This window comes from Pelodiscus sinensis, chromosome 1 (assembly GCF_049634645.1).
Source record: "Pelodiscus sinensis isolate JC-2024 chromosome 1, ASM4963464v1, whole genome shotgun sequence".
Lineage (NCBI taxonomy): Eukaryota > Metazoa > Chordata > Testudines > Trionychidae > Pelodiscus > Pelodiscus sinensis.
Window position 1 is genome coordinate 301,351,191 of NC_134711.1, and position 16,720 is coordinate 301,367,910.

The 16,720-nt window shown below is 44.2% G+C and overlaps 1 protein-coding gene and 1 long non-coding RNA gene across 6 annotated transcripts in view; one reads left to right on the top strand and one right to left on the bottom strand.

The window, feature by feature from the left end:
- CDK8 (cyclin dependent kinase 8) overlaps nt 1-16,720 on the bottom strand; it is a 180,476-nt gene that overhangs the window by 113,119 nt on the left and 50,637 nt on the right. The gene's annotated exons all lie outside the window — the stretch shown is intronic.
- LOC142826534 (uncharacterized) lies at nt 10,199-16,389 on the top strand. Its single transcript, XR_012900730.1, has 3 exons — nt 10,199-10,254; nt 15,667-15,757; nt 16,262-16,389. It is a non-coding gene; the product is annotated as an uncharacterized LOC142826534 (long non-coding RNA).

Consider the following 16,720-nt stretch of genomic DNA (forward strand, 5'->3'; position numbering starts at 1 on the left):
ACTGTATATCTCAAATAATTAAAAAAAAAAAGTGCCACTGTGGCTTGGCTTAACCCAAAAGAAGCAGTGAAAGGATAAAAAAGCATTGTTTAAAAGGTAGACATTAAATCCTAGTGAGGAAAATAGAAAGGAGCATAAACATTGTCAAATGAAGTATAAAAATATAATTAGGAAGGTGTCAAGGGGCATATCAACCCCGCACTGAAGAGCTGAAATAGTCCCTCCCGCACAGCCCTTCTTGGCATGCTCCCAGAGGAACCACACTATAAAAGGCCCTCGGGCAGCTCAGTCTGGGCTGACTGCTGGAGAGGAAGGAGACGCTGGGGTAGCCCCAGACAGAAAGAGTGACCAGACTTTCCAGCAATAGTCAGGCCGGTAGGTGCTACCTGCAGAGCCATTAGATTGACGGGGAGGACATCCGCCAGACACGGGTAGGAAGTAGCCCAGAGTGGGGAGTTTACCCAGAACACTAAGCATGTTGCAGCAGAATTCCCCTCTGAGCAAGGCAGCAGCGCCAGCCACTGCCTACAGGGCCCTGCACTGGGACCAAGTGGAGTGGGAGTGCCCAGGTCTCCCTACCCCCTCCATAGCTGGCTTGAGGGAACGAACTGGGCCTGTAAGCCTGTGAACTAGACCTCAAAGCCGTGGTATCCCTGCTATAAGGACTTGTGTATGGACTTTGGCCTCTGGGCTGTATTCCCCTTAGTAAGGGCGGGGCTGAGGAATGGACTCTGGCCGTCTAACCCTGCTCTAAGGACCCAGGTGTGGACTTTGGCCATGGGGCCATATTACATCTCAGGGGGAATGCGTGCAGGGACCCTGGCGGGTAGGCCATAAGAGGGACTAAGCTCGAGAGGTCTCCCAGACAGAAAGCCAAAAAAGGAATTTGAAGACTAACTAACCAAAAGTTCAAGAAGCAATAGAAAAATCAGAAACAGGAAGCCTGCTAAACCAGTGGTTCCCAACCTTTTTTATACCACGGACCAGCAAACACTGTGAATGGGTTTGCTGGTCTGTGGTACAGGAGGCCCCCGCCTTATGACACCCCAATTTACGACCCCCTGCACTTACGACCTTTTCCATAAGTGCGGAAGGGGCCGAAATCCCCCCGACTTATGTCCTCAGCCCCCCATTTATGATGGCGTACGGTCATAAATGCAGGCTTGAGTTATGACGCCTCCGACTTGTGATGCTTCCCCCGAAGCCGATCACGTCGCAAGTCGGGGACAGCCTGTATATAAAGACCCGGTCCCTGGAGTCCCACAAGTGCTAGCCCTAACTCCTAGAGCCCCCTCACCTCTCCACTACCCCCCTCAGTGCTAGCCACTGACCCCTGAGTCCCCTGCACCCAACCTCCCCAGTGCCAACCTCCAGCCCTCAGAGCTCCCCAGTGCCAGCCCCCCCATCCCAAACTCCTCAGTGCCAGCCCCCTGCCTGATAGAGCCCCACAGCACCAGACCCTCCAGTGCCAAACTCCTGTTTCCAGAGCCCCAATGCATCCAACCCCTCCAGGACCCTCCACCCCCAATGCCAGCCCTTCCCTCATAGCCCCCTTACTACTAGCCCTGCCCCCAGAGCCCTTAGTGCCTGCTCCACCTCCCTCATCTAGACCTGTGCTGCCTCCTAGCTGAGCACTGCTGCCCAGGGGCTTGAAGTTTGATAGGAGAGGTAGCACTGTGTCAGATGTACTGCACAATCCTGATTCACCACTCCTCCTTTCCCTTCCCCCTTCAAGGGCCATGTGCATCGAGTGAGGCAGGAAAGCAATAAATAGGAAAAGTTCAGCTTTAGTCTCACAGCCCCAAGTCAACAACAGGGTGGCCAAGCAAGGCCACAATCTACAGAAATTTTAGCTGCAAAACTCAGATCTCTGAATGTGCGTGAACAGATCTGTTTTCCCCGACAGCTTACAAGTAGGCCAAATTTGGACAGATTTTAACAGTAATAGCAAGAGGTATATCTCTGACACAGTGCTACCTCTCCTATCAAACTTCAAGCCCCTGCTCCAAAATATGGGAGGCTCTGAGGTGAATTATTTTTCTTTTTAGGAAAAAAAAAAAAGTAATGAGAAATTTAATATTGTAAAACAAAGTATTTTTATCTAATCTCCTTTTCAAAAGGAACAAAAATCAAAAGTTGCACCCTAAATAGCAAAATTTGGCAGTGTTATAAGTAGCTGAAAACAGGATCCCACTATACTAAAAAAATTAAAAGGCATTTATCCAAATCATCATCACCATATATTAAAACAAAACAACACAGAAATAAGTGTAATAGTACCACAAAGCCTAGAAAAAAAGACTTATTCCAGCCACAAATCCCTGCCCCAATGCACACAGCTCAGATAACTCTTCTCCCCGTACCTAACAATATATACTGAAGTCTGAGAAAGTTGGACTGCTTCAGACCTGGCAGACAGATGGGTGAATTGCAAAAACTGTCTCCCTTATATAAGGTGTTCTGTCTTCTTTTAAAGAAAGGGAGCTTTATTTTGAGTCTCTGTTGGCAGCAGCCATGACAGTATAACATGTGGAATGGGTATAATCTCAAGAATCTTCATTTGGTTATCACAAATAAGTATTTTGAGTTAGGAATCTAGGTGTAGTTTCTCCCTCACTGAACATATATAACTCCTATTATTTTCAGGAAGTACATTAAATATACCCCAAAGAAAATAAGAGTAGAAATGGTTAACAATTCAGCCTGATTTGTGTGGGCGCATGCAATGCACTCATCTTGGACACTGCCTCTCAAGAGTTTTAACATTGCATAAACACTTATGTATATTAACAAGCACTATTGAACATATTTTTCACCACTGCAAAATACACTAAGATAAAAAGTGTTCTCTTAGCTTTCTAAAGAGGTATTTCATTTAGAGACACCAATGGGAATTTAAGATCACTTGCTGAATAGAGCTGTTCTTTTTACTTCCTTAACAGTCATTCTTAAGCAATCTGCCATGGACGCAACATTGAGGTTTTATTTGTAAAAAAGGAACTAATTTTGACCTTTATTATACCTCTCACTCTACAGACAGCTGAAACCATGCTCACAACTCTGTTTATCCAATCATACCTATATTTGTTTCCAAAGTAACTATGACATTTAAACCAAAAGCAGGAAGCAGAAAACATTTTAAAAAGCAAAAATGTTTTCATTTTTAACACTTAGTATTTTATCATTTGACCAGTTGTTTTCCTTTAGAATTGCTGTAATTTTATCCCATTACTTAACGTGTGCCAGGAGAAAAAATTAGCTTCTGTAGTTCATTATTGAAGGGAAGACCTAGTTCATAGAGATATGATCCTCACTGATGAGCTAATAAATTAGTATCCATTATGTACATACATCAAAACTAATAATATAAAATACTAAGTATCAAAAATGAAAACATTTTTGCTTTTTTAAATGTTTTCTGCTTCCTGCTTTTTGTTTAAATATCATAGTTACTCTGGAAACAAATATAGGTATGATTGGATAAAGAGAAAATCTAATGCAATCATCTTCAGAGTTAAACTTATGGTTCGCTCTCACCTTCCCTTAGCTATATACAAGAATTTCTTCTCTTGCCACAGTCTTCACTCAAATTTCCTTTATATATTAATGTTGTCACCTGCTGAAGATGGTCATGGACACAACCCCATGCTCTGGATCTCCCTAAACCTCTGGCTGCTAGAAGGTAGGATAACAAACGGATCATTTCATATATTGCCCTGTTCTTTTCATTTCCTCCAAAGCACCTGGCATCAACCATTATTAGAAGACAAGATACCAAGTTAGATGAACTACTGGTCTTACCAAGAATGGTGCTGATTATGTTAAAACGTGCTTGTAGTACCATTATGCCATCACTAGGGATGTTAAAATGTGTTTAAGTGAGTAACTGCGTAACCACTGAAAATTTCAGCACTTACACACAGGGCGGCAGTCAGATCCTGCCTACCTCCTCCCCTCATCCCCCAGTGCTGCTGCCTCTAAAAAACAGATGGCAGGCAGCTTCCCAGGAACTGATGTGTGCCCTGCGCATACTGGGAGACTGCATGTAACAATGTTAACCATGTACACGGTTACACTTTCATCTCTCTAGCCATCATCCACCTGGTCTTGTTAAATTAAAATTATAAGTTCTATGGGGGCAAGGACAGAATGTCTGTATAACATCTATAACAATGGTGCCCCCAATTCTGCTGGAGTCCCTTAAGCCAGTGGTTCCCAACCTTTTTTATACCGTGAACCAGAAAACCCATTCTCAAAACTTTCAGCAGACCAGTAACAGTTTGTTAGCATATTGGCATATTCATTATGCAATGAATGAATATGCCAATATGCAAATAAAATGTTACCAATCCACCAAAAGCCCCAGACCACAGAGCCGGCTTTAGCTCCAGCAGTTGCCACATAGCGGGTTGTTTGTGGCAGGTCTGGGGGCTGGGGTACACCAGCCCTAACCCCTAGTTAGGTGTGTGTTAGTTAGTGCCAACTCGAGCCCCCCACCATTCCACTACCCCCATTGCCAGCCATCTATCCTCAGAGCCCCCCCACCGTGCTAACCCCCATTCCAAATGCCTCAGTGTCAGCACCCTGCCCCTTACAGCCCCCCCACCAAACCCCCAGTGCGAACCTCCTGTTTCTGGAACTCCACTGCACCCAGCCTCCTGGAGTCCCTGCCCCCCCCCAGTGCCAGCCCACAGTCCCTAATATTAGCCCCATCCCCAGAGCCCCCCACCTCAGATGCCCCAGTGTCCCCCCAGTGTCAGCCCCCCCCTTCGTGCCTCCTACCTCTTAGAGCTCCCCAGTACTAACCTCACCCCCAGAATCCCTCAGCCAACATCTTATAGCCCCCCAGAACTAGCCCTGGCACCCCCAGTGCCTGCCCTACCTCCCTCACCTAGCCCTGCACTGCCTCCCAGCCACCAGGTGAGTGCTGCTGCCCTATAGCAGCTGCTCAAAGGCTTCCGTGCTGGGCTCCACACGGCTCTTCTGTGTCCAGGAGGAGACTCTGCCCCTGCCTGGCACTGGTTGGCTGACAGGTGGGGCAGGATACGTGTCACTCAACAACTGCGACAGGAAGGGGGGGCTGGGTGGTGTACCCCAGTCCTGCGCCCCACAGTCGCCACGGCCAAGCAGCCATCAGTTCGCGGCCTGGCACCAGGCCACAGACCAGCAGTTGGGCACCGCTGTCCTAAGCACTACTGTAAAAGCCAGCCCTGTTTTATTTTAATGGTGATAAATGTTTGAAGTGAATTACAGTACAGGCAGTCCCCGGGTTACGTACAAGATAGGGACTATAGGTTTGTTCTTAAGTTGAATTTGCATGTAAGTCGGAACTGGCTCCAGATTCAGCCGCTGCTGAAAGTGATCAGCAGCTGACTACAGGAAGCCCTAGGCAGAGTTGCTCTGCCCCCGGCTTCCTGGAATCAGCCGCTGATCAGTTTCAGCAGCTGCTGAATCTGGACTCCTGGGACAGAACAGCTGGGGCACTGCCAGGTAAGTCCCCGCAGGACCAACCTAGCAGCACCCCAGCTGCTCTACCCCAGGCGTCCCATAACAAAAGCCTGGTCTGCTGGGGGGGGGGGGGGAGGAGCGCACTAGCTGCGCCCCCTCCCCCCCAGCAGGCCAGGGAGACCGGAGCAAAGCCGCAGAGGTCCCACCGCCTCTGCGGCTTTGCTCCTGTCTCCCTGCTGTGCTGGCGGGGAGTCCCCCCCCAGCACAGCAGGGAGACCCGAGCAAAACCGCACAGGCGGCGGGACCCCACTGCCCGTGCGGCTTTGCTCCTTTGCCCCGGTGGGACCGCTGCGCTCTGGGTGGTCCCACAACCCGCGAGCTCCGGGGCGAGAAAAGCCCCGTTCATAAGTGCGGATCCGACATAAGTCGGATCCACGTAAGTCGGGGACTGCCTGTAAATACGTTTCTATAGCCATAATACATACACACACTGTGGCAAAACCTGGGCCAAGCCCTGTGGGTCCTGCGCTTCCTGGTGGGTTTGTGTGTACCTCAGAGGCTCGCAGTGTCCCTAATACTCCCCTAAAGGTCAGGGTACCCCGCTACTAGAGCCTTTTTCATCATGGGCCAGTCCAATGTCCTTTTTCCATTCCCTACTGGCCTTTCAAGCCAGGGGGAAGGTTGGGAGGAACCCGGTCCCACCCACTTGCTCTGGGTTCTAGCCCAGGGCCCTACGGGTGGGGGCAGCCCCGAACGGGCCGTATAGCTTGGCCCTTCCCCTGAGCAGCAACCCATCCCTGGGCCATTTCCCCAACCCTTCCTGCAGTACCTCCTCCCTGATGCTGTGGAGCAAGCCTTGACAACAGCTGTCTTGGGTCTGTTCCCTTGTGCTGGGCTGCTCTCTTCTCATTCACTTCTCCTCTAGTCTGTCCCTTTTCTCCTCCCCTCCTCCCCCCAGCTTTGCCTGAGGAAGGGTTTTTACAGTGTGCTCATTCACCTTAACTGGCCACAGGTGTTCCAATTAGCCTTCCCTTTAGGCTGGTCCTGGCTGGGCCACAGTTTTTAGCAGCCTACTCAGGGAACAAAAAACCACATACCCAGCTCCTGTGTATCTGCCCTCCATGAGGCCTCGGCAGCTCCCTGCTCTCAGGCTGCCTCACCACACACACAGATAGAGAGCAACCAGTAAATAAGATATACTCAATCCAAAAACAAAATATTTAGGCTTTTTTTGCACCTTCTCTCCTTTGAGGTATGGTAAAATAGCCAGGTTGGCCACCATGACATACTTTGAGAGCTGTCAAGAATACAGGGATCCACTGACAGGCACTGCAAGCCAGTAGAACCACATAACTAAGAAGCTAGTTGAAGGAATGGAAAAGTGACAGGTTGGACAAAGCTACACTGAAGAAGTCAGAAGGAAGACAAATTCAGCAAACACAATCTGTGAGTTGGTAGCCATGCAGCTAAAATATGAAACTCGTGTGCTTCTTATAAGCATAACAGGCTCCAGTTTCTAAAAATCAAATTCATTGCAAGTTCCCAGAAGCACATGGGAGGAAACTTTCACTTTTAAAACAACATAAGCGTATATCTCACCAAAATATGCTCTTTTAGATAGAGGCAGAGAAGACTGAGGTCCCAATATGCTGATGCAGCAGACCAAGTCTGATTTCCAAAGGAGAAATGAGGTAGCTTAAACTGCTTCTGTTGTTATGGAATGAACAAAGATACTACTCATGATTTATACAAGGCCAGTGGGTAGTAGGGATGTTCAAGTCATTTAATAAGGTAACTATGTACCCTATTAAAAAAAATAAAGGTGGCAGTTACATGGACTGCAGGCTCTGCAGTATAAACCTTAAATAAGCTTCATACTGAACAGCCCGCAATGAAGCCTCCCCAGGAATGGGGCTGCCAACGAAGCTGCCTCTTTGGGAGCAGGGCAGAGTTTAACCCATTCAGCTCTTAACATCCCTAACAGGTAGGCAAGTATCCATAAATTAAGGCCAAATTAACACTAAGTATCTAAAAGCATGAAAATACACAATTTTAAGACAACTTGAGAGGGCTAGCTAGCTAGTCTGTAATTAAAAAAACAATTAAAAAAAACAACAAATGGTCCTGCAGCACCTTAGCGACTAACAAAAAATGTAGATGGTATCATGAGCTTTCGTAGACACAACCCACTTCTTCAGATGAATGGAGCAAGGGGTTTTTTATTTGTGTCTCTGGACCTCTTGCTCCATTCATCTGAAGAAGTGGGCTGTGCCCACGAAAGCCCATGATACCATCTACATTTTTTGTTAGTTGCTAAGGTGCTGCAGGACCATTCGCTTTTTAAATTTTAAGAGAGAACAAGCAGTTGGTTGGGCTATATTAGGTTCTCAGCGTTTACCCATATCACAACTCTTACACCCTTTTGTACTATGGGAAAGACAAGATGGATCTGACCCTCGACATCGATTTGCAACACACATGGGTCACATCCCAGGCTGAGAACTTGCAGCATAAGGCAAATCAGCTGCTGGAGTTCTAAGTCACTGGCAAGGAGTGGGAGGAATCCCATACCCTTTATCACTGGAGGAAGAGCAGACACTAATACCACCTCCCTGAAAAGGCAGGACGAAAGTAGCAGGTACCCATCCGCAAGTGACATGGACCACAAGGGAAATAATCCCTTCTTCAAAGATGTTTGTGGAGTAGCAGCGCTATCTTTGGCTCTGCCCCTTTATATGTATGAATTTTTTGCATAGAATTCCATCCTCAGAATAAGTTGAATAGTAAATGAGGCAGGGTAACATAGTAAACAGCTTCTCCTACCTTATTTGCTATAATACTATGGTGCATCAGGATTAAGCTAATGTATACTGAAATAGGAAAAGTGGTAGTGTGGTTAAGACTAGTCCTAAGAGAGCTAGAGGTTCCATTCTCCGGCCTGCAGCAGAATTACTCCGCAAAACTGGACAAATTATTTAACATCTGTGCCTCAGTTTTACATCTGTAAAATAAGGATGATATGAGGAGGATAAGTTAACCTTGTTGAGAAGTTCATGAGATGATAAAGCTCCACAGAACAGCTTGCAGAATTTTACTTTGTACTGAGTGCAGTATTTGGACACTAAACTAAATAAGTAATGTGCCACACCCTGAACAAAAATATAGTTGCATTTACAGAGCATCAACCATCCTGTACACAGGGAGAGGCAGGAGACCTGGAGAAAAAGAGTATATTATCAGGAAACTAAAAAATTAAACATTTCAACAGTGACTAGCAATTTTAAATGTCAAGTTTTGGTCTTCCAATTTGAGACTCTTAAAGGGGCCCAATTTTCTAAAGAATACCACATATGCACCTTCTGAAAAAGACCCGACCTTTTTAAAGAGGCCTCTTATTGGAGAGTTGGAAGCAAGATAATGTGCTCAACATTCAATGCCTGTATCCCAGGGGAAGGCACATTGAACTTCAAGTCAAAAGACCATGAATTCTAATTCTAACTCAAACTTAATTTCTATACCCTTAAAAAAACCTTATTAATAAAGACTGAATGAAGAATAAATAAAGAATTAATGTTCCTACCTAAGGGGAGACAACTATTATTCACTTACTTTACAGATAAGGTTAATAGGTGCACAAGATCATCGCAGGCAGAGCTGGGACTAGAACCAAGTCTATCATATGTCAGACGCAAGCTGCATATATTTGCCTTTAAACGAAATGGTCTAAATTATGCGCTTGTCTAACTAGGCGGATAACCATGTGGATCTTTGTACCCACTCTAACTGCTAGATTATGGAGGTATTTTAGTCTGTTATATTAATATGCATTGCCCTTTTAGCTGAGGTGGTAGAAATGTGTGCTTTTTTTGCATCCAGAGATCCCAGGTCCAGTCCCTGCAGACAACAAAAACATCCTCTACATCAGGGATGGGAACCTAAGGCCCGGGGCTTGTCTGAATCTGGCTTCCAAGGCTCGGGGCTTTCCCCAGCATTGGGGAGCCCACACTGGTGCTCCAGCCCCCTGCTATTTCCTTGCAGGGATAGAACACACAACATCTACTAGCTTAGGCCACCCAAAACTCTGGTGTGCGAGGGGAATGTGGGAAATGCCTCTCTCCTCAGTCAGGAGCCATGTTAGAGAGGGTTGTTTGGGGTTTTTTTGCTTCTTGCTCGTGTGGGGCACCCAACTGATTTTTCTGTGGTACCATGGCCCTTGATGCAAAAAAGTTTCCTCCCCTCTGTCCTACATACTGGGTTTGGCTATACTGTGTCTAACTCCTAGACAGTACTCTTTTCAGCCTGAGGAATATAATTCAAGAACCCCAATACCCAGTATTCTAGAGGTAATTCACAAACAGCTATATAACCTAATGGTGGCATCTCCCCCTTTATGGTCTGCTCCTTATATGAGATAATTGATTGGAGAGGCATGGCGTTATTTCAGCTGCTGAAGTGGCAGAAGTGTGTGCTGTGCAGCTAAAAGGTGAGAGTTCAAACCTGACAGATGATCCACTGGGGATAAAAATATATGCAAGTTACTATGAGACCCCCTAGGACAACTGTTGAAACACTGAAAGCATTTTATGTCTTAGATTGTGTTGTTTAGAGGTAAATTGGAATGCTATGGTACTATATTTTATTATTGTATTTTATGGTTATTTGGTTATTCAGACTGTCCCTTTAAGAACAGAATAGAGCACTACACACACATTTTGTTTCTAAGAGACAGTGGAATGTGCAGAGGACCATGAAAAAGAAAAGACATTGCCTATGTAAACTCCCAAGGTTGGAACTTGATATAAAGAGGTTTGTTATTTTCTGGAGAAATATTCACTTGAAGTGTAACATTAGCATTTTAGGAAACCAAACATCTCAGAGCATTACTAATAAGTTTCAGAGCCTTTTGCCTGTAGGTCGCCTGTATGGAACTATCCCAACTTAGTAGCAATTAAAAGGTGTTTGCGTATAGTGAATACTTGGTGGTTGTTAAGAGGGGCTGAATTTGGTGGATGGGAGGTCCCATTCCCATATCTCTAATCTAACCTCTCTCAAAGTGGTCTGCAAAACCACTTTGAGAAGCTTGTTAACTAGCCACACCTGTTTGTTTACTGATTGGCATTGCAGTGACAGAGCCTCATGGCTCTTACTGGCTCTGTTTTGCAGCCAAGAGGAGCCGCAGGAAACAGCATGGGCTGGACTGCTGCTTCCCATGGCTTCCCTTGGTTGCAAACAGGGAAATAAGGGCCGCAAGACTCTGTGGCCATGGTGCGAGTTAACAGGTGTCTCAAAGTGGTTTTGTGGTCCACTTTGAAAAACACTGCTCTAATCCATCACCACTTTGTCCTAATTGGCAGACTCAAAAGAGAAGCCAAGAGCTTCATAGGCCATGAAGACTGAACAACCCTTAAGGGAATTGCCCCCAGATCAAACTTGTCCCCTGCTGGCACAGCAGCATGGGGGAAGCTTGCTCCTTTGCTGCCCCGTAGATTTTCCTGGGGGGAATTCTCTGATATTTTACATGTGCAGAATTCACAACCCCTGAAGATTTCTTTGCATGCTGCAGAAAAATTACTTTGATAGTGAAGCACAGGAAAGCCATAAGAGCAGTCATGTGACCCTCCCCCACAGTATGTTTCAGGTGCCCAGGATGTCCAACAGAGATAAATCACTGTGGGGCAGGGAGCAGAACTGGGGAAGACCTAGGCTAGTGTTTCCAATCCTGCACTGATCTCAGCTGCTCATTCTGGAAGGGCTGGAGAAGACAGGAGTTCCTTTTGTCCATGCATGCCATCTGGGACCACATCAGCTTCACCCCAAGATTTCTTTCAAAGCTATAGAAAAATCTGCAAACTCCCTACCTCCCATGCCCATCATTCCTCAGCTACAGAGGGAGGAATCACTGTACCATCCACCCAGTCTGCATGCATACAGACCCAGACCTTCCTACTGAGCTACACCTTCCTATATCTAGAAACACTACCTGCTGAGCGCCCCACACCTTCTTCACTTGGAACAGGACAATGAGCCATCCATACCCAGATCCCCATTCCAGTGAGCCAACCAACCATCTGCACCTGGATCCCTGCCCCACTTCCCCACTGAGCCTCCAACATCCAGACCCCCTGCCAAGCTCTAACTTCCTCTCTCACTTATTCTGCCCTACTGAGCCCCAAGAACCTTCACCTGGACCCCCTTCATTACTGCTGCATTCAGAAGCCTCCACCCCAAATAAGCCATGGTGCATCCATATCATCGCCCACATCCAGACTGCCTCACATAGAACCCTCTCAACCCACACATGGAGCCCCTCCATTTTCGCATCCTGCCAAACTGAGCCTGCCTGCTTACACAGGGGCAGGGCCCTGGGATGTTTCTGGGGCAGGCTCTGTCCTTGGTTATGTCAAGATAATATATAGCCTCACTGCTGGGCCATGTCCTGAGTATAAAGGGGGGGGGGGGCTTCAGAGTGATTTCCCACCTCTGTGCAACTAGTGGCCTATATTCTCCTGTGTCATCATAACGGAACCTCCATATGTATCTGACAAATTTTGTATATGCAGTGCAAAACTGTGCAGAATTTTTTTTATACAAAAAATATTTTTGTGCAGAATGCCCTCATGATCATCAGGACTGTACATGAACTAAAGCCACACTTCTTTATCAGTGAAGTTTATGGTGGGATACAAGTTAGATGAAGCTGCAAATAAGATCATTAGTAAAACTCCATGTGCCACTTTTGCAAGTTACTTAATCTTGATGGTTAAGCAGCAGGTACCTAAAGATAAGCATCTCTGTAGGAATGCTGGTAGCTATAATAGGTCTACAGGATGAAGTGTAACAGCCATAAAATCGGTACATGAGTAGGGAGAGGAAATTTTAATAAAGGGACAGGTACAAATTTCAAGTCTTACAAAAGGCAATATAATAGGCACCAACTTTCACACAGTTTCCATTTTTAATGTCTTACCACAAAATTTAACGAAGACAGCTGCATGGAACTTCTATCTTCACGACAACAGATGACACAATCCTGACTAATTTTGAACATGTGGCCTTAGAGATTTGAAATAGTTCAAGCTTCCTACAGTGGCATAAATTAAAAAAGTAAAAGGTCTCTCAACCTTTCACTCTATAATCCAAGAATTCATGCAAATGCTACAGTAATATCCTGTATTACCACAATTTTTTACAAGCTTGGCTACCAATAAAATAGCGGATCAAATATTCATCATAAAATTAGAATTAAAATTCAACAGAGGACGGCTATTCTCATTGCTGGAGGTACTCTCTCCCGGTCACATTGGCTTAGACATTGCACTTACATTTATCTGAGGATAACCCCAATGTGTGTTGTACTAGTTATGGGATAAAGTACTTTCCATTTTGGCAGAACACTAACTACTGCAAATGAAGCAGTTTTATTTTTAAAACACACATGAAAACAGCTAACCCCAGAATAATCCCCTTTACCTCTTAAGCATTTTTAATGTCAATTGCTGTAGCATTCAAATGTCAAATACACAACTTTAAATACATTTAATCTTTTGAGTTCCTTTTACTAAAAACAAAAGACCATTTCATTTACATTAACAAATCACAATTTCTGATTCCTGTTGGTTTAACTGAGACTTAAAGTTGGATATAGCAATCTTAAAACAGTATAGTCCAGTAAACTGTTTTTATTCAAGTCTTTCAACAAATGTGTTGAAGAAACTTAACTTCCGCATGTTTTATTAAAAATATATGGCTCTATTTAAAAAAAGAAAGATTTTCATAACCATCTTCCAAGTTGTTAACAGAGTATTTAATTCCAATTTCATATTATCCATAGCCATAATACTTGATTGCATTAAAAGTCAGCTTAGATTTGTCATAAGGCTGCTGTTCACATCACATAAAATACCCACGTAAACAGTCATTCACAAGAAGACTATTCTCAAAACCAATGTACTAATAAAAAACTACTTATAATAATGGATTGTGACAACCAACTTAGATAAGAAAAATAACCGGAAAAAAAATAAAACTTAAATCTGAAAGTGCTACCGTGATGGGGGGGGGGGGGAAGGGGAGGGAGTTTCCCCCAGTAAGGAGAAAGACTGCTGAAACCCACTCTTCCGGCCACAAAATTATTCACAAATTTGGTCAAATGTGGTCAGTAATTTTGGACAATAAACTTGAAGACAAAATATTTAGAAATGTTGATAGAATTTGGCTTTGACAATATTTTGTTTTGATCCAACAAAATGTATTCAGTTTTTTGCTTTGTTGTAAAAATGAAAACTATCAGTATTGGTTCAAAATTAAACACTTCTTTCCTTATCTGGCCTCCAGATCAAAAAGTATTCACTCAACTCTAACTGTAAGCTTCGTCTATTCCATGAAAGTCACTTTGCTGAAAAACTGTCAGCAGCAAGCAAAGATGAACCAGTGCCAAAAAAATATAACAATGTAGACATGAATAAATCCACTTTCTGAAGTGGCGGTGAACACAGTTTACCTTGCCTACAGTCATCATTAATGGAATTTAGCATCCATTCAGCTGTAGCACTGGGTAGTATTTAATAGAGCAGACAAGGCTAGCCCAGCTCCTAGAGCTGTAAGGCTCTGCTCACTTCCCAAGGGAAATTTCATGGGAGTGACACTCTCAATAGTTCTTCAATTTTAAACTACAGAAACTGGAACACTGACTCTTTCTGCCTTCAAATGACTTCACAAATTTTGTTCACCTGGATTTAAACAATTTTAGAAACAAACCACAAATCAAAGGAGCATTGAAGTGTGTTGAAAAAAGTATCTGTGCATGGAGCCCAGGACCAGTTGAGATAGCAGGTTTGTATACCTATATAACATTACAGAACAAAACAGAAAGGGGAAGCATGTGTTACTCTTGCACCTCCTTCCCCCTTCTGAATAGTCCAAGAACATCTTTAAAAGGAATGAATTTGTTGCAATACAGAAGTCCTAACTTTCAATTGGAAAGAGCAGTCATTTTGAAAACTGTCAAGTTAACAAAATGTATTTTAAATTTATGACGTTATTAAAAGCATGCCTGAAATCTAGGTTTCATCTACTCATGAAGCTTAAAATATGTTCAGTTAACACATGCAGTGTAATCACAAGATGAGTTCTGATAAGATTAAGAGGTCACCATAGTATACCATAAAACATTGAGTACACCTCAATTTCAAGATGACAAACTTGAGTTAAACATAAAAACATACGAATAGCCATACTGGGGCTCGCCAATGGTTCATCTAGCTCAATATTCAGTATCCTGATTGTGGCCAATGCCAGGTGCTTCCAAAGAAACGAACACAACAGATAATCCAGTGATCTTCCCTGACGCCTATTGCCATCTTCTGGCAAACAGAGGTTAAGGACAGGATCCCAGCTAATAGTCATAAATGGACCCATTCTCCATGAATGTATCTAGTTCTTTTTTGAACCCGTTATTAGTCTTGGCCTTCACAACATCCTCTGGAAAAGAGTTCCACAGATCGATTGTACATTGCATGAAGAAATACTTCCTTTTGTTTATTTAAATCTGTTGCCTATTAATTTCATTTGGTGACCCCTAGTTCTTGTGTTATGAGTAAATAATACTTCCTTGTTTACTTTCTCTGTGCTGGTCTTGATTTTATAGACCTCAATCATATTCCCTCTTCAAGAGGATATGTCCCTCAGGCTAATACGTCTTCTTAATCTCTCCTCATATCAAAAGTTGTTCCATACCCCTAAGATGTAGGCATACTATGGATCTATACAGAGAAAATATGGTATTTTTATGTCTTATATATCCCCTTTCAAAAAAAAAAAAAATCCCTAACAATGTGAATTATGTCTGCCACTGCAGACTGAGTGAAGGCTTTTGGAGAACTATCCAGAACAGCAGCAAGATCTCGCTCTTGAACTGTAACAGCTAATTTAGACCCCATCATTTTATATGTATAGTTGGGGTGTTTTCCAATGTGCATTACTTTGCATTTATCAACATTGAATTTCATCTGACATTTTGTTACCAGTCACCCAGTTTTGTGAGATTCCTTTGTAATTTTTCCAGAGTCAGCTTTGAACTTCAGTAGGTTGACTAATTTTGTATCATCTGTAAATTTTGCCAACTCACCATTTATCCCATTTTCCAGATCATTTATGAATATGTTGAAAGTACTGGTCCCAGTATAGGTGCTTATGAGACCATTATTTACCTCTTTCCAGTCTGAAAACTAGCTGGAGTTACCCGGCATTGCTCAGGAAACCAGAGGAACAAAATGAAGAAAAACAGTAGTCCATTATCTTTTTCTGAATGGTAAAAAAGTTGCATTTATTTCTATAGGGATTAAAATATAGGTCCGCATCATCCCTGGGGGCGGGAGTCTGGCGGCGACCCTGGGTGGAGGGGAGGTTACACACAGGAAGGGCACCCCAGCTCGCGCCCAGGGCTGCAGGAGCCGCAGGGGGGCAGGGTGGGTGCCCGAGTCATTGTGCGCGTGGGGGTCAGGGCACTGCATAGATGGAAGGGGAGGAAGGAGAGTCGCTTATGTAACCTCACGGGCGGGAGGGGGTGAGTCCCGGACGGCGCTGGGGGCCACAGGTGGTGGGCATGGGACCTAGGGTGGGTGGAGCGGTCCCTGCAGTGCAGCGGGTTACTTTTTTATTTTTACAGCTTGAGCTCGGGCCCGATAGGGTCCAAAAGTACCTTAAAACCTTCTCCTAGAAGAAACGTTATCCCATGCAAAGTTTGGTTGTGTAGCTCTTATAGTGTCCAAGTTATTAGTGCACAAACTTACAAACATTCTCCTTTATATACTAGATTACTGTGCCATGAGGGAACCTTCTATCTTATCCCATGACAGCATAAGAAGAGCCTTTGATGAAGACTTTGTCAAAGGCTTTCTAGAAATCTAGGTACACTATATCCATTGTCCTCCTTAAACCTCTGAGGCTAGAACAAGAAGTGATGGGCTTAAAATGCAGCAAAGGTGCTTAGGTTGGAGATAAGGAAAAACTTCCTGTCGAAACAGTTAAGCATAGGAATAAATTGCCTAGCGAGGCTGTGGAGTCTTCATCAATGTGGATTTTTAAGAACAGGTTAGACAAAACACCTGTCAGGAATGGTCTAGGTTGCTTGATAGTACTTTTTCGTAGCTTGAGTGCAGGGGACTGAATGAATTAGGTCTCTTGGTATCCCTTCCAGTCCTTCAATTCTGATTTAGTCACATTTCTCCCCTTCACTGTTTTTATACAGCAGAGAACAAGGAGTCTGGATGTA